The 19,248-nt window shown below is 45.5% G+C and overlaps 1 long non-coding RNA gene across 1 annotated transcript in view; it reads left to right on the top strand.

The window, feature by feature from the left end:
- Positions 1–323: 323 nt before the first annotated feature.
- LOC138247169 (uncharacterized) overlaps positions 324–19,248 on the top strand; it is a 212,693-nt gene continuing 193,768 nt past the window's right edge. The window contains exon 1 of the long non-coding RNA XR_011194353.1: positions 324–517. This is a non-coding gene — a long non-coding RNA (uncharacterized lncRNA). The remainder of the gene's footprint in view (positions 518–19,248) is intronic.

The following is a 19,248-nucleotide window of genomic DNA, read 5'->3' as shown; positions in this document are numbered from 1 at the left end:
GAATGTGATGGGGAACTAAACCCCGCCCACGTAGATGTGGAAACGGGGGTCAGGGCGAAGGAAAAGTTCCCCATTGGGGCCAGAAAGAGTGATACGTCCCGATGTATGGACATAATGAGGAAAGCAGAAAGAAATGCCGGGGAAGGAGAGAAAATGGGCGAGGATGAGGTGAAGAGGCCGAATGTCGACAAGGATGTCGAGAAGATGCCGAAAGGTCGACGAGGAGGAGAAAAAATACGCCGAAAGGGAGGAAAAGAAGGCAAGCGGAGGAGAGGCGGTGAGAATCAGACAGGAACAGGAGGGGAATGCGACCGGAAGAGAAGGAGAAGATGCACAAGATTTGGGAGGAAGCACAGCAAGGAGGTTGGATCAGTGAGCAGGAGGGAGGAAGAACGAAGCAAACGAGGAAGGAGCAGGAGGGTTCCCTGTAAGAAACAGCCCAACAGAGGGATAATGAGGCTCCCAGAAGCAGAACCCAGACCCCTGCCACGTCCCAGGAGGGACGTGGCTATCCCAGGTACGTGCCCGATTCCAGGGCTCTGCGTCATCCCTACTAAGAAGGGAAAAGAGAAGGTGGGGAGAGGAGGAGAACTAGAAGATGGGATATATTCCCACATTACAGAGATAGAATAAATTAGGCAATTTGAAAGAATTTAAAGCTTTTCACTGGAGAAGCATGCTGACTGGTGTATGATCAGAGACACACTGCATGCATTCACATTTTTTTTTATATGAACACTAATCCTCCCCTCTAAAAATATTCACTCCTTCCCTATGATATCTTTGTTCCTTTCTTTTGGAAAAACTCCACATACCGAACAAACAAACGTACCTGTCATTGGTTCTTTTTTCTTTTTTATACTGTTGGTATAACGTTGGGAAACAGATGGAGAGACGATTTTCATTTTGGATCTCACTTTGCTGGCTTCCTGACTGTAGAACAGTGTCTCAAAAACTGAACTGTCTCACAATAATGGCTCAGATAGTGTATAATATTTTGGTGGTGGCCCAGTGGAACATTTCCATTGTAAAAGCTTTGGAGAGGCTTTTTGGCATCAGTGCTGTATTGATCCAGTCCCCTACAAGTACGTCTTTGCTCAGGCCATCTGCTGTTTCTCCTATTCCCCCTACTTTTGATTTTGTCAGACGCAGATGGTCTTTCGGCATCTTCTAGACAGAGATATATGGTTGATTTCTGCACTCAGGCGCACATTTACGCAACTTTCATGCAGCGCAGGGCAGCAAACAAACTTGCAACGCTGCATTGAATAAAAGGGAGAGAGGAGAAATGCGCCATATTGGCAACAATATGGAACATTTCTGCTCTATCCTTGTGCAGGCAGTCTTGCACTATGGTGCGTTACAGACAGGACACCTTCCTGCACAAAATCAATCCTTAGAGGTATTTTCACTCTTTCTATGTGTGCTGCAGAATGCAGCTCTTGTGGAAAGAGTAAAGACCAAGAAGAAATAAAGATATTTCTTATTGTGGTGCATCACTTGGCAAGGTGTAGCATTTTGACGCATTTCCAGAATTACAAGTCTTTGTAAATCTGGGAATGTGCTAAAATCCATGGGTGGATGCTTGGTAATGCCAATGCTCCACCCAAGGAACACCTCGAAATGTAACATAACGTGGATCAAGCATCTTTCTTGTGTTACCTTTGTGTACAAGGCTAGGCAACGCCATGCGAATGAGACCTTGAGTGGCTTTGTAAATATTAATGAAGCCTTTGTATTGTACTTGCTTCGCTTTGTGTGATGCAAGGACAACACAACACAAAGGCTTCATAAATATGTGCCTCCGTCTTTTTACTGTGTTGTTTAGGGTATTCACGCCATTTGTCGTGTTAAGATGAGAGCACTCCATTTATCCCACGCTGTTGTTAAATTTCCTGAAACAAATGAAGTTCAATTTTGATTGAATCAATATTTTGCTCTAATGTGGTCTTTCTATCTTTAGTAGAACTTCTTTCAGAGTAGGCTGTTGGTCCACAATGGACAAACGTTTTCAGAAAGACCTGTTGTGCTTCTTTCTCCTCCCTCGATATTCTATGGAGAAATGTTTATTTATAAATGTGGTTTTGTTTCACAACTCCTACACCTATGTTCTATCCCATCTCTTTTCTGCTGCAAACTGTTGTGCTTTTGGGGCAGGAACCCCTGCGTCATGTTTACTCGACAACTGCTAAGGGCTCCATCGCAAATGTTACCATGGGGACCATGGTACTCATTAGTAATTTTTACAATATTGATCTTTAAATGAATCATGTTATTTAACAAGTCATGAGTTATGCAATATGTGCGGTCAGAAGCAGTTCATGATTGGGGCACAAGTTATAGTTAACTATCACTGGCATATTTCAGTCGATTTGTTTTTTTTTTTAACATTAGTTCTTGTCTCAGTTAAACACCTAACTGTAACAGCACTATAACCTTTGCTTTTCAATTGAATTATTTTTCAATTTTGTATCATATTCTACATTGGCCCAGCACCCAATATTCCATGAGTATCCAAACCTTGCTGTTCAAGGCCTACGACCGCGAATAGTGGGGGTTGGGCTGCAGTTCCAGGCCTGTCAGCTAGGCCCTGTGACCACCCCTCGACTTGAACTCAAATTGCGCTGTGCACAACCACTGGCTATATGCAGAATGAGTTGGCCTCTGGGCCTGCACTCAAATCCTCTGCAGGAATTTCTAAAAGGATGCCCGTCCACCACTGCACACAAAGGGGCTGATTTAGGAAAAGTGGCACTGCATCCAATGCAGCGCCACTTTTCTTGCGCCCCTTAGCGCCCCATTAATGCCACTATATGTGCGCTGTATTTAAGATACGCCACACTATGATGGTAGTTAAGGAATTAGCATTACATTTTTGACGCTAGTATGGCGCCTTGCAGGATTAATGTCAAAAAGTTTGACGCTAATCCTGCAAACCACATTGAGGCCCATTATAATTAATGGTATGCCTCCTTTTAATGCCTGCTCTGTGCAGGTGCTAAAAATGCCGCAAAAAGGGTTGCAAAGAAATATTTTAGATTTCTTTACGTCATTTTTTTGGACACCTTAATGGGGGAACGCCCCCCCTTTTATACATTATGCCTAGTGCAGGCATAATGTGGTGCAAGGGGTTGCATTGCTTCACTTTGTGAATCTGGTACGGCGATTTTTGAAGCCTAGCACCGCAGTAGCGCACAAAAATGTGGCACTAGAGCTTCTTAAAACTGGGCCAAAGTTTTTCTACCAAAATTCTTCCTAACTTGAGTTGTTAAGTGACTGAAATGTGTAGGGTGAGTAAATAGAATGGAAAGGCTATGCTGTAGTTATGCAGACATCTCCATTTATTCTATTTTTAGACTTTTTAAAAATACTTTATGCTTCAAACTTACCACAGTTTCCCACATCTCTCATCACAGTTTTAAGCCACTGGTTTCGTACCTGCATATACTTCAGCTTGCTCTGCAGCTACTATTCAAACAAAATTGAGTTCAGCAGTTTCTCACTTTTGTCTTTAATAAAACATGTTAGTGGTTAAGTTGTTCTTTAGAATGCTGTGGTGGAGCTTCCGTTGATCACAAGGGACTTAACTGATAGGCTGCTGCTGCTGTTAGAAGTACGTCTCATTCTGCATGTCAGAATGTTTTACTGAAATGGATGAGGAAGATAATTGAGAACTCATAGAAACAATGTCCCAAGTCTAGCTTTCTGGTGCACTAAACATAATTTCTTTGACAAAAAGAACCCCTAATTTCTTCATTTATTGCAGTGTCCTCTGTAGGAAATTCTTTCAGTTTTACAGCTGTGACTCCATCAAGGTGGTCTTCAGGTGTGCCACACTTGGGTCATACATAGAGAATGTTTGCACTCTAGTTGTTTATTAGAACATTGTCGTTGAGATGCTGCTGTTAAAAGTAAATTTTTTACCGAGCGTCTCACATGGCTGAAGAAGATACTGTGCTCACATAGAAAATTTGCTTTGGAGCACCGACAATTACCTCTATGAAAAATTTAAGAGAGGAAACTGCTTTCTCTCAAACATGGTTGATCAAATCTCAACAGCATGTCAGCATTTTTCAAAGTGTAGAGTCACCTTAGAGCACACCACAGTTCCTAAAATAAACATGCTATGTTATGTGTATTTATAAAGCTCACTATCACCTGCAAGTGTACCCTGGTGCTGAGCAGGTGTGTGTGCCTCGCCCTCCATATGGCAGGTTGGTTAATTGAAAAGCCAAGTCTTCAGCTTCTTCCAGGTTTCAAGGAAAGAGGAAAAGGCTCTGATGTGGAATGAGAGGCTGTTCCATGCTTTTGGAGTAAGTAGGAGCACCCCATTTAACATTATCTGGTTTTGTGAATGCTTGTAATGTGTGCGAGTAGTAGTCCTGTGGAGTGGAGTTGTCTGGGTGATTGGTGGAAGGAGATGCAACTGTTAATTTCAGTGGACCTTAAGTAGTGTAGTGCCTTGAATGTGTGTGAGAAGTTTCAAATGAGCATGTTTGTGGAGCTCCCAGAGGTGTGGTGTGATGTGAGTTCTGTGTTCAAGATTTAGGATGACTGCTGGGTGTGGGTCCTAGTTTGGTTGGGCATGAGCTCTTCTTGCCAAAGATTACTACTTCTGTCTTGTTGATGTTCAGCTTGAGACAATGGGCTTTCACTCAGCTAGGGACTTCAGACATGCAGGCGGTGAACTTGTTTTTTGTGTAGGGGGTTCTTAGCTGAGAGGGAGAATATGAGTTGTGAAACATTGGTATAGGAGAGAGTGTTGATATCGTGTGCAGAAATTACATTGGCTAGAGGGCTCATGCATGCATTGAAGAAAGTGGGGATGAGCAATGAATCTTGAGGCACTCCAGGGATGAGTTTGTGGGCTTTTAAAGAGTACGGTTGTAGGCTGACAGCTTGTTTTCTATCTTTTAAGAAGGAGCAGATCCAGCGGAGAGTGGGTCCTTAGATGCCGTGCCTCATGCATGTGTCTAATGAGGATGAGGTGTGAGACTGTGTCAAATGCTTCAGAGACACCCAGAAGAATGAAGGCTGCTGTGTCACTCTGTAAAGGACCATGCATATATCATCTGTGGTGGCAATGAATGCTGTTTCTGTACTGTGGGTGGGGCTGAATTGGACTACATGGTGTTGAGGAGCTGGTGGGTTCTGAGATGGTCAGTGAGGTGTTGGTTGATTAGTTTCCCTGTGCCAGGTATGATAGGAGGGATATGAGTCTGTAGCTGTAAAGCATGGCTGGGTCAGCAGATTGTTTCTTGAACAGGGGCATGAATGTGGCAATTTTCCAGTTGTCTGGGAATGTGGCTGAGTCAAAGTAGGCAATAAGTTAGTGCTTCACTGATTGGCAGGAGTCCTTTGGTGTAGGTATAGTGGGTGCAGGATTGAGATGGGGCTCCTGAGTGAATGGTCTTCATGGTAGCAGCACTTTGGATGGTGGTGAAGGCAGGCAAAGAGGTCAGTGTTCGTTCTTTGGCTGTGATGGAAAGTTGAGTTATGGTGGTGATTGGATGTAGTTCAGGGATGAAGGTGCTGTATATGGAGGTGATTTTGTTACAGAAGAATTCTGAGATCTTATTGTAAAGGTCTTGTGAAGGGGTGATGTTGTTGGAGGCGACAGGAGGTGCAGTGAAACATTTGATGATGGCAAAGATTTCCTTGCTGCTTTAAGTGCCAGAGTCAATGCGATCCGCAAGAGTTGTGCGCTTGGAGTTCCATATCTGCTGATGGTAGCCTCTTATGGCTGTGTTGAAGAAATCTTAATCTATAGTATCCTGATGTGTTTTCCATGTACGCCGAAACTGCTTACCCCAAAGATATATTTTTCAAGTCGTTTTTAAGCATAGGATTAGCATGGTTCCATCCATCCCAAGCTTTTGCCATTTTTGCAGCAATGTGTTTATGCCTCCATGCTGAGCTCAAAAACATAATTAAGCATTTTATCATTCCAGACACTTTTTTTTTTTTTTAAATGTAACAATTTACAACAAAACACTACTACTTCATATTTAAGGAGAAATATGGTGCAGGACTGTTCTTTACATTTTTTATTGTATACTTATGGCTTGATTTAGATCTTGGCAGATGAGTTACTCCATCACAACAGTGACGGATTTCCCATCCGCCGCATTCTAAATCACATATAATGGAATTTTGATTTCAGTGGACGGGATGTACGTCACCGTTGTGATGGAGTACCTCATCCTCCAAGATCTAATCAGGCCCTAAGTCTGCATTCTGGGTTTTCAGGGGGAATATGGTGTAGTACTGTGTACTTTAAAAAAATAAAAAATGTAACAATTAAAAAAACGATGTACTACACTATATTTACCATTAAAACTCAGAATGCATACTAAGTGTGGTCTAAAGAATATGCTATAATGTGGCACTCAACAAACTTTTTCAAACATATATAAAGGAATTAAACAACTTTTACTTACCATTTACACACTTACATAAACTGAGTCATCCCTTTCTAGACACATATAAAACAGTAGGACAGTATAATTAGACTTAAAAGCCAGAACACAGCCAACGTGTGGTCTAAGCAACATGGCTGTCTTTTACTTTTTTAAGGGCAGTCTTAGCCAATCATATACTGCTTTGTGGTCAGCATGCCCACGCTATACCATGAAATTAGTGCGGTATACCCTGGTTCAATATATCACTAAGGCGGTCATTCTGACCCTGGCGGTTGTAAACCACCAGGGCAGAGTGCCGCGGAAGCACCGCCAACAGGCTGGTGGTGCTTCCGGGGGCATTCTGACTGCGGCGGTAAAGCCGCGGTCAGAAAAGGGAAGCCGGCGGTTTCCCGCCGGCTTCCCGCTGCCCCAGGAAATCTTCCACGGCGGCGCTGTAAGCAGCGCCGCCATGGGGATTCCGACCCCCTTCCCGCCAGTGGCATGGGCACTGCAGGGGCCCCCTAACAGGGCCCCACATAGATTTTCAGTGCGTGCGTGGCAGACACTGAAAATCGCGACGGGTGCAACTGCACCCGTCGCACCCCTTCCACTCCGCTGTCGGCTCCATCCTCGTGGAAGAGGGTTTCCCGCTGGGCGGGCGGGCGGCCTTCTGGCGGTCGCCCGCCAGCCCAGCGGGAAACTCAGAATGACCGCTGCGGTCTTTTGACCGTGGTACGGTATTCTGGCGGTTCCCGCCAGGCCGGCATCCGCCGCCGGCGGGGTTCAGAATGACCCCCTAAGTGTTTGTGCCTTATGGGCCTGATTCGTAATGGTAAACATACACTTTTGTGTAAACCATTGTTTGTTACTCACAAAGGCATTTTGCTAATAGTATCTGTATGACTGAGGACTGGCCAATCTTTTTATGTGCAGGCTGTCAGCAGTGGTAAAAATACCACTCGTAAAATACCTTTGTGAATATCAAACAATTGTAAATTTACACAAAAATGTAAGTTTTCCTTTGTGAATTTATACCCTATAACTTTAAAGCTACTGAAACAATTTAGATGTACTACCAAAAAAGACCCTCTAAACACCAATATCTATATTTTTGACACAGTTAATTTAAACCTTTTAACCATTTTCACATTGGACCACTTTAAACAATACTCTACAATATGTAATTCCACTCAGCTGTACGACACACCACTACATTCTATGACACACCACTCCACTCCACAACACTCCACTCCACTCTACGACAGTGCACTACACTCTAAGATACTCCAAGCCACTCAACTCTGTGACACGCCACTCCAGTCAACAACATGCTACTGCAGTTTACCACATGGACCTCCATTCAGTGACACGCAACTCCACTCTATGACACTTCACGCCACTACAGTTGATGACACACCACAACACTCTACGACATGCCACTCCACTCTAAGGCACACCACTCAAGTCTACAACATACCACTCCACTCTACTCCCCTCCACTCTAAGGCACTGTACTAAATGGCATTTTATGACACGGCTCTCCACTATTCTCTATGACACACCACTTAACTTTTTGATTCCCCACTGCACAACATGTAATTCCAGTGCGCAACAGGCCACTCCACTGTATGACACTCTACTCCACTTTATGACACACCACTCCACTCTAAAACACACCATTCCAATCTACCACACCTCATTGCACTCTAAAGCATGCCCATCCACTCTACGCTACTCCACTCTACGATGTCCGACTTTACTCTACACCACTCCAATCTACACCCTCCCACTCTAAAATACTGTACAACATGCCACTATAGAAAAGTACCCTCTTTCGCCATGGTTACCCCCATTTTCTGCCTGATGTCAGTGTACTTGACTGTGTTTACTGGGATCCTGCTAACAAGGACCCCAGTGATGATGCTCTCTTTCCTCTAAATATGGTTGCTGCTTACTTTTAACTCAGTATTTCACCCACAATTGACATACTGGTGACCCCTTATAAGTCCCTAGTATGTGGTACCTAGGTACCCAGGGAATTGGGGTTCCAGAGGATCCCTATGGGCTGCAGCATATCTTTTGCCACCCACAGGGAGCCAATGCAAACATTTCCGCAGGACTGCCATTGCAGCCTGCGTGAAAGTGTGCAAGCACCCTTTCACTGCCAGTTACACTGCACCAGGTTACTAATAATTCACCCCTATGGCAGGCTCTCCGGCCCGGAGGGCAGGGTGTCAAGTACCTGTGTGTGTGAGGGCACCCCTGCACTAGCAGAGGTGCCCCCACAACCTCCAGGACCATTTTTCCAGACTTTGTGAGTGCCGGGACACCATTTTTTGTGTGTATTAGACATAGGTCACCACCTATGTCTAGCTACATAATGGTAACCACGAACATAGGCATGTTTGGTATCAAGCATTGGTTGCATGAGTCTATGCACTCTGGGGACTCCTTAGAGAACCCCCAGTATTGCCATTCCAGCCTTCTGAGGTTTTCCAGGCAGCCCCAGCTGCTGCCACTTCACCAGACAGGTTTCTGCCCTCCTGTTGCTTGAAAAGTTTGAGCTCAGGAAGGCAGAACAAAGGATTTCCTTTGGGGGAGGGGTCCTCTCCCTTTGGAAATAGGTGTTACAGGTTTGGGAGGGGTAGCCTCCCCAAGCCACTGGAAATGCTTTTTCATATTTGGTGCCCTCCCTGCACAATCTAGTCTACACCGGTTCAGGGAACCCCAGTCCCTTTTCTGAAGCAAAACTGGACAAAGGAAAGGAGAGTGACCCTGTCCCCCCTCCCAGGGGTGGTACTCAAAGGACCTCCAAAGGGTTCCTGGGTTCCGCCATCTTGTTTTCAAGGTTGGCGGGGAACTCTGGGACCATCTGAGGGGCCAGTGCCAGCAGGTAACATCAGAGCCCTCCCCTGCTAGGTGCTTACCTGTGTAGCAGACCAATCCCCCCTTTCAGGCCTATTTAGGGTATCTCCTTTTGGTGGTTCTTCAGATTTGAATTGCAAGACTCCAGCTGGAGTTCTCTGCATCCTCTCACCTGCATCTGGACCCTCCAGGAACTCTACAACTGCAACAAAGAAGCCAGAATGACTTCTGCAACATTGTATCTTCAGCTCCTGCCAGCAACTGCAACTGTTTCACCGGTCGTGTGTCCTCAGAGGACAGCCTGTCTTCAGCCTGTACCAGAAGAGCAAAGGAATCTCCCTTGGGGTGAAAGAGTCCTTCCCCTGCTTCAGTGGGCACCTACTGCATCAACGACTGGTGGCTTGGATCCCCTCTTCTGCCAAGCTGCATGGATCCTGCATCACAAGTGGTAGACTGAAGTGGTCCTGACGGTCCTGACGCCCAGCTGTCCAACTTTGGTGGAGGTAAGAGCTTGCCTACCCATGCAAGACAGTACACCCATGCACTGTGTGTTTTGCAGTTGCCAAGGTTTGTTGGCATCCCTCCATGAAGTCCTTCATGCACCATGCTTCTCTGGTCCCCAGCACTGCTCCCTGCGATCTAAAGCTTCCTCTCCGACAACCTAGGAGCCTTTGTTATAGTGTTGCATGGGCCTCTTTTGCAACTTCTTTGTCCCCATTCTGTGGCACTCCTGTGTGCACTGCCTGGTCTTCTGTGGGTTCTCTGAGTTGCTTAGAGCTACCTCTGGCTCCCCCTCCTGGGTATGGTCGACCTGGTGCTTCCTGCTCCTGGGCACCGCCATTTTCCTCCAACCACAAGTTTTTCATTTGCCAAGGCTTGTTGGCAGACTGCAGCAACGCAAACCAGACTGCAATCATCCATCCGGCATCGGACATCATCTGCACCAACCAGGAACCCGCATCCATCTTCTTAGGTACAGTACTGACCGTTGTTCTTCACCGGTGGTCCCATTCTTGCACATTCATCTGGGTTAGCAGGGGCTCCTGTTCTTCCTGGACTCTTCTGTGCTTCTTGGACTTGGTCCCTGTCTTCCACACGTCTTCAGGTCCAGGAATCCACTATTGTTGTCTTGCAGTCTCTTCTGATCAATGCGTTATCTTTTTAAAAAAAATTCCTATGTGTTCTAGGAAAGTTACTGTAATTTACTCCTGCTTTCCTGGGCTCTGGGGTGGGTTCTAGTACTTACCTTTGGTGTTTTATACTGCTCCCAGCACCCTTCTACACAATACACTTGCCTAGGTGGGAAACCAACATTCGCATTCCACTTTCTTAGTATGTGGTTTGAGTTTCCTCAACCTATTTCTAACTATTGGGATTTTCAGTAATTTCTCTTTTTTCAGACTGTTTTCCTGTCTATTTCTGCAAACAAAGGGTATATACATTTGTTTTACTTACTTCCTAAGGGAGTACAGTCTCTAGAGTATTTTGTGGTATTTGTGACACCTAAATAAAGTCTCATTATTTTTGTAACACTGAGTTTTTTCTTTCATGTGTGTAAGTACTGTGTGACTCTAGTGATATTGCATGAGCTTTGCATGTCTCCTAGTTAGGCATTGACTGCTCATCCACTCTGCCACTAAAGAGCCTGGCTTGTAGACACTGACTACATTTCACTAATAAGGGATAACTGGACCTGGTATAGGGTGTACATACCACAGGTACCCACTACAAACCAGGCCAGCCTCCCTCATTGGCGGTGGGGCTGTGGGATAAGTTCTTGCAATTGCCTTTTCACTCTGTCACCTTGTGCTTTCCACAGGAAAGACTACTCTGTACCTAGGGCTAAACATATATACCTAGTGCAGGAATCTAGTATCTTACTTTCCTTTCAAGAGACTAGAGGTTGTGTATGTTAGTCTTCCCTACACTAACACACACACATCATGTCCACTGCTGGACCTAAATCTAAGGTCATGGGTACTCCCTATGAGGGCATGACCTTCCAGATATTGAAGGAGATTTGTTCAAGCAGAAAAATAGATGTGGGGAAGAACCCCAACAATAATTTCCTTTTGAGCCCCCTTCTCCAAGAAGACCAGGAGCATGCTGGTGAACAGCAAGAGGAGGAAGAGTAGGTAGAGAGAGATTCTGACCCCAGAGAGCCAGAGAATCTTCCTTCAGGTTCAGGAGAGGGCTCTTCCAAAGATCTTCCACCTAGCAGACCCCCAAGTGTAGCTGGTGGTGGGAAGGGAGAACACCCAGGTAGGGCTCCTTTTACACACAGAGGCCAGGTCACTAGAGTCACTAAGGCTGGGCAAAGATCTGCCTCTTCCCATTCCCATATCACCTCAGTGTCTGAGGGATCCCATGGTTCAACTCCAGGGCATGACTCCATTGATAGGGAGCTCAGGAAGCTGAGACTGGAGAAGGCCAGGCTGAGGTTGCAGCAGCAACAGCTACCGTTAGATAGGGAGGCCTTGGCTGTGGAAAGGGAAAGGCAGGGGTTGGGTGGCAGCAGCAGGGGTTTCTGGAGTTTCATGAAACTTGCACAAAACTGTTCTCCCATACAAGGTGGGGGATTATATCTAAGTGGTTTGCTGCACTTGAGAGGGATTGCAAAGTTCAGAGGGTCCTCAAAGGCAGTGGGCTGCTATTCTGTTGTTGTCCTTTTCTAACAAGGGGAGGGATAGACTTCTCACTGTCAGAGAAGACTCACACAACTATGGTATTCTTAAAACTGCACTCTTGATGGATTTTACTTAACCCCTGAACAATACAGGATAAAGCTCGGAGAAACCAAAAAAGAGTCCTCACAGGATTGGGTTGACTTTTTGGACTGTTCTGTTAAGGCTTTAGAAAGCTGGTTGCATGGCAGTAAAGTGTCTGATTATGAGGACTTATACAATGTGATTCTAAGAGAGCGTATTTTGAATAACTGTGTGTCTGACTTGTTGCACCAGTACATGGTAGACTCAGATCTGAACTCTCCCCAAAAATTGGGAAAGAAGGCAGACAAATGGGTCAGAACAAGGGTGAGCAGAAAAGCTCATACAAGGGGTTACAAGGACAAGAAGGATGGTAAGTCACATGACAAAGGTGGGGACAAAGATAAAAACAAAGAGTCTTCATCGGGCCCACACAACTCTTCTGGGGGTAGGTCTAAATCCTCTTCACACCATCAGAATAAAAAGCCTTGGTGCTATATCCGTAAGAATAAAGACCATAGGGCAGGAGTTAGTGTTTGCCCTAAGAAAAGCACCAAGCCTTCCACCATCACGACCCCCACTGCTTCAGCTACTACCCCTACCAATAGCAGTGGTGGTGGGAAAAATAACACTACCAATAGTCAATCCAAGGGTGTAGCAGGGCCCACTCTGGGAAGTATGGTGGGGGTTGGTTACTTAGGGAAACCACTGAGGCTGTTTTAGTCTCTGATGGTGGCATTGACCTTGCCACCCCTGTTGCTTGTCCCCTTAATATTGATAGGTACAAGCAACAACACCTAGTAACTGGTGTTCAGGTTGAGGCCTACAGAGACACAGGTGCCAGTGTCACAATGGTCATCACCCACCTGGTCATCAGTACCAAGTGACAGACGCCCATAATGACACTGTAAGCCACCCGATGACTGTTGATGACCTCAACTGGGGGGTGGGGGTTTATTGGTCCAAAGAAGTGTGTGGTATCCACAGACCTACCTGTAGAATGTCTACTAGGGAATGACTTGGTGACCTCAGTTTGGACTGAAGTGGAGTTAGAGCCCCATGCTGCCATGCTGGGCATTCTAGGGCACATCTTTGCATTAACCAGGGCTCAGGCAAAGAAGCAAAGAGGACAGAGAAACGTGGATCCTTGAACAATGGACCAAGGGCTTCCCAAAAGTAGGGGTAGAAAGGATAAGAAGTTATCCCATATCCCTCCCTCCAATAATGATTCCCCCTTTGAGGAGGAGGAGTCAACTCCCTGTACAGAACCTACACCTGAGGAACTGCAAGCTGACACAGCTGAGCCTTTAGGTGCAGGGGGGCCTGCCAGGAAGGGGTTAAGTGTGGAACAGCAGACCTCTCCCACACTTGAGGGTTTAAGACAGCAAGCTGTCAAACAAGAGACCGAGTATGTCAGTGACACCCATAGGATGTACTGGGAAAACAATCTCTTATACACTGACGCAAAGGACCCAAAACCTGGTGCACCTGGAGACTGGTCATTCCCTTGCATTATAGAGAATTTTTGTTGACCTTAGCTCATGATATTCCCCTTGCTGGACATCTGGGGCAAAGTAAGATTTGGAACAGACTGGTCCCTCACTTTCACTGGCCTCACATGTCAGAGGACACAAAGGAGTTTTATGGCTCCTCTGTCCCCTGCCAAGCCAGAGTTAAGACTGGTGGTACGCCAAAGGCCCCCTTGAACCCACTGCCAGTAGTTGGGGTGCCATGTGAAAAGGTAGGGGTTGACATTGTTGGCCCCCTCAACCGTCCTACTGCTTCTGGTGATAGATTCATTTAGTGCAATGGACCATGCCACTAGATATCCAGATGCTATACATTTGAGGACCACTACCGCTCGTGCAGTAGCCAAAGCCCTCCTGGAATATTTTCCATAGTTGGCTTTCCAAAAGAGGTGGTGTCAGACAGAGGAAGCACCTTCATGTCTGCATACCTGAAAGCAGTGTGGAAAGAGTGTGGTGCAACCTGTAAGTTCACTACACCTTACCATTCCCAGACAAATGGGGTTGGTTGAGAGGTTTAACAAAACCCTCAAAGGTATGATTATGGGACTCTCTGAAAAACTCAGGAGGAGATGGGATGTCCTGTTACCATGCGTCCTTTTTGCCTACAGGGAGATACCCCAAAAAAGAGTGGGCTACAGCCCCTTTGAACTCCTCTTTAGTAACCCTGTTAGGGGTCCCTTAGCTCTTGTGAAAGAGGGGTGGGAGCACCCCATGAAGCCCACTAAACAAGATATAGTGGATTATGTACTTGGCCTAAGATCAAGAGTGGCTGAGTACACGAAAAGGCCACTACGAACATTCAGGTAAGCCATGAATTTCAACAGCAGTGGCATGACCAGAAGTCTGTCCTGACAGTGTACCAACAAGGACAGAAGGTGTGGGTCCTGGAGCCTGTGGCACCAAGGTCACTCCAAGATAAATGGACTGGACCACACATTATAGTGGAAAAGAAAGGTGAGGTCACTTATTTAGTTGACCTTGGCACTCCAAGAAGTCCTCTCAGAGTACCCCATGTGAACCGGCTAAAGCCCTAATATAACAGGGCTGACTCAACCCTGCTTATGGCCACTGATGAGGGACAGGAAGAAGAGAGTGACCCTCTCCCTGATCTCTTTTCCAGCACTGTAGCTGATGGCTCAGTGGATGGAGTTGTCCTGGCAGACTGCCTTACTGAGTCTCAGAAGGAGGAATGCAGGAATCTTTTAGGTCAGTTTTCTGAACTCTTTTCTCTGACACCTGGTCAGACTACATGGTGTGCGCACACCATTGATACTAGGGGCAGTTTACCTGTCAAAGATAAGATTTATAGGCAGCCTAACCATGTCAGAGGTTGCATTAAATCTGAGGTTCAGAAAATGCTTGACCTGGGAGTAATTGAGCACTCTGATAGCCCCTGGGCCAACCCAGTGGTGCTTGTACCCAAACCTCACTCTCAAAATGAGGTTCTGGCTAAATTCCAGAGGGCTCACCACAGTCACAAAGACTGATGCTCACCTTATACCCAGGACAGATGAGCTGATAGATACACTGGCATCTGCCAAGTATCCGAGCACTTTTGACTGAGGGGTATTGGCAGATCCAACTATCAGAAGATGCTAAACCACAAACTGCTTTCTCAACCATTGGAGGGCATTATCAGTTTAATATTATGCCGTTTGGTTAGAAGAATGAACCTGTCACTTTTCAGAGGTTGGTGAACAGAGTCTTCCGAGATCTGGAAGCTATCAGTGCAGCATATCTTGAAGATATTGCTGTCTTTAGCTCCACCTGGGATGACCAGCTGGACCACCTATGGAACGTTTTGGAGACCCTGCAAAAGGCAGGCCTCATTATCAAGGCCTCAAAGTGCCTGATAGGGCAGGGAAAGGTTGTTTATTAGGGGCACCTGGTAGATAGAGAACAGATTGAACCACTACAGGGGAAGATCCAGACTATTTTAGACGGGGCTCTCCCTACAACACAAACTCAGGTCAAAGACTTTCTTGGTCTCATTGGGTATTACAGGAGTTTCATTAAGAACTGTGGCTCCATTGTGGCCCCTCTTAATGACCTCACCTCCAAGAAAATACCTAAAACGGTATTATGGAGAGCAAACTGTCAGAAAGCTGTTGAGGAGCTAAAACACGCCATGTGGGGAGTATCAACCTCGAGCAATCACCACAACCCATGTCAGGTTGAGCCACTAAAGTGACTAAATAAACTTGAGCTCAACCACCCTGTACCTATGACACATTTAACTTAGAGGTAATGTATAAAGTATTACAACAAAATAAAAATCCCAAACTAATTAACAAGAATAGAGTAAATTTTAATGAACAAAAGAAAGCTAAATTACAGAAATTCCAATAAGGAAAACTGAAGTTGTGAATTTTTAAAGTTTATATATCAAAATAGCACCAAAAAGCCTTAAGCACCAACCAAGGTCTACTGCTTGTGTTTTACCTTTAAACAGGTGCAAATTTAAGGCCAACCACAATGAAGCATGGGTCGAATGCATAAACAAGGTTGAATCTGGGACCATATTATGTATTAGGCGCAAGGATCATGTGTGGGCCATTGTGTACTTTTACACAAGTGCCCTCACACAAACAAGAAGAGTGTGTCCTATTACAATGAATACGCTGCCCTTAGGGTAGTCACAAACACGGGGCAAACCTGCGGACAACGCATTCAGTGAAATACAAAGCACCTACTTTAATCTACCACTCCGTGTTTCACTGTGAAGCTGGCACCCGCATGCACTTAAAAGAGGGGACAAGATCCCCCTGGGTGTAGTGAGTGACTATACCTGCTTGCAGGGGGACATCTAGGGTGACCATGGTACCCCCTTTGCCCCCTCCAGAGGGCTGTCCTCAGAGTACACACTGACTGTCCATCACCTTTTTGTGGAAGACTGTTAGCACGCCTCCTGCCAGCTTATTTGTCCTTGTGCCCACATAGATAATAGGGCGTAGAGACAAAGAATTTCCCTCATTTGGCTAGGGAAACACACTTATGCCAAGGATGGAATGCCTTGTCGCTAGGGCTACAAGTGCATCAGTGGTATCACTATTACAGAAAGGGCGGCGCACGTGCCTGCTGCTCCCTTCTGTAATACAAAAGTGCCCTGGGGGTGTACAAAGTGGGTCCACATGTCCGTTGTGCCCCAGGGCCCTTTGTGTGATACGGAATCTGGTTGGAAGTTTTCTCTCCCAGCCAACATTACTGTCCTCCTGCCAGATTTAACTTTGGATGGCCCATAGTTTGACAATGTTGGAGACTACTCCGTCTTTGCCGTGGTCAAAGTCCTCCAATAGCCTGACGGGGTAAGGGCCGTCAGAAGTTTAACAGTGTGCTGTATGTCCGCAAACCTAATTTAGGTGGGCTGACATACAGCCATTTTTTCAGGAAAAAACAGGCGGTAAAGGTCCTCAAAAAGTACACAATGCCTTCTCGCCATGGGGAAAAACTACTATGGCGAAAGGGTGAAGACTTTTTTTTTTTTTTTTCAAAAAGAAAATTCAGCTTTGGCATTTTTTCTTTTTTTAAATTAAAAAAACAACATTTTTACCTACAGCTGCACATCGTTGATGGAGCAATCTGTCAAATTCAGTGTACAATAGCAGGAACCTAGGACAGTGGGCATTTCTAAACCTGGCTAGTGGCACCTCCATCAGAGTGACAGCACTATTTACTCCCTCAACCTGGTGGAGGACGGGCCACCCTACAAGATTTAAATGAGGCTCTTTAGTCTCTTTAATTTTAATGGAAGTAAAAAATCCTGAGCGTGGCAAGTCAGAAGGAGAGCAGGGAGAAGGTTGTTGCCTACAAGGGCACCATGACATCATTTAGTTGTTGGACAAAGTCCTACTGAAGCCTATGACTTTTGCGGGGAAAGCAAGCAGGAGAAATTTGAACTTCGTACCCAAGTAAGGTTCCTAACTGGACAAACATTTTTGGTGTCTTTGTCGAGTAAAGATTTCTGGCTTCAGTCACTTTATCGGAGCTTGGACTTTTCCGGCAGAACAAGGCTGTAGGCTGTAGCAGAAGGGATCTCCACAAGGTACAATACCTTCTCTGCAATGTCCCACTGAATTGGAAGCTGTGAGTGAAAGTAACTTGAAAATAACTTGCATCTTTGGCCCAGTAGGAAATCACCTGTATCAGATGGGCTTGGCAGGTTAGGCTCACTCCTCTAGACTTTTTTTAATGGCAAAAAGTCCCAAGTTTCAGGATTTGATAGAATGAGTACACTTTGACACTAACCAAGGGTCCAGGACCTTGGGCACAGCAATTAGGTGAAAAAACTCAATAGTAGAGATCAGCAGAATGTCCAGGACAGGTCCAGTGGCAAGTGGTCAGCTGGGCAGTTGCAGGAAAATGACTCTTGTTGCTTGTTGTGTTCCTATAGCTTGGACAGAAGGTCAGCCTTATATCCTTTGGAATCCATATATTTGTCCTGGGCACAAAAGGAAGAGCAAGTCCAGTCTTATAAAGTATTCTCAGGTCACAGACAGCATGTCTGGTATTCTTCTGTTGTTCTAAATGTCGAGAAAGTTGTGTGGTGAGTGTACTGGTGGTGTCACATTTATGACTGGCTATAGCCTGTGAGTGGCGGAATCTCCTGGTCACTACATGACTAAAGTTCCCAGTGGTAACTATACTAACATTTGCAGCATTCCCTGTGTGTCCTACTGCAAGAAAATTCACAGCACTCCTCTCTACCTAAAATCAAGGTGACAGAACTTTTTCTCATGTGTGCAGAGCTCCTGTGCTGACCGCGGAAGTATGGCCATGGAAATTAGCAGCCTCTCCTTTGTGGTCACTCTAAAGCAGTTTTGTTCTGTCGGCAGTATTCACCTCTCATTGAAGAGGGTATTCAGCAGCCTGGTGACATTTGGCGTTCATCTCCATGGGCCACCAAAGGCTTCAGGCAGGAAAATGTAACGTTCTAAAAGAACATTTTCCAAAAAATTTATTAAAATCCAACTTCACCAGTGAATTGGGCATTTAATAAATATGTCAGACAGTCCAACAATGACATTTTTAGCTGTTTCCTAACCAGAGATAATAGTCTTACTTTTATTATTATGTCAGAATAACTTCCTATTGAACAGCCAACTTTGCTCCATTGAAAGCAGTTTTTGAGTCTTTTTCACTGCAAGGACTTGCAATGGTTTACATTTACATGTCCTAATTTAAATATCTTGCATCCAGCTTAAAAGCAATAAGACCTACGTAGGGGTGGCTTATTAATCTTTAAAAGGAAGGTTGCGACCTATTAAAAAGGGGTTATTTTAACAAGCTGAATTTGCAGTTTAATACTGCAGAACCAGGCTACAAATGGTGCACCCGCGGTAATTTCTTTAACTGTCAATGCAGTGGGTGGTTGAATGGGTCTCTAGAAGACTAGTGTCATTTTACTTACAGGCCCTGGGTACCCTTTGGTCCATATACTTGGGGCTTATAGGTAAGTTAAATATGCCAATCACGGGTATGCCAATTTCATCATATTAAAAGAGGGAACACAGGCACATTATTGCTGATTAGCAGGGGTAAAGTGCACACAGTTTCGCAGCCAGCAAAAACAGTCAAGGCAAATATCGGGATCAACATCCCGCAAAAAATTGTCTTTTCCAAATCCAGGACACATACAGGCACATCACATTCCTTCCAAGTCAGAGGGCCTCATTGAGTTTGGCGGCCAGCTAAGGCATTAGGTCGGAAGACTGCCACTTCGGTCTTCCGCCCGCTGGCCCTATTATGAGT

Source organism: Pleurodeles waltl, chromosome 7 (genome assembly GCF_031143425.1).
Source record: "Pleurodeles waltl isolate 20211129_DDA chromosome 7, aPleWal1.hap1.20221129, whole genome shotgun sequence".
Classification (NCBI taxonomy): domain Eukaryota; kingdom Metazoa; phylum Chordata; class Amphibia; order Caudata; family Salamandridae; genus Pleurodeles; species Pleurodeles waltl.
The sequence above is the reverse complement of the archived record's forward strand: the minus strand, read 5'-3'. Positions and strand labels throughout refer to the sequence as shown.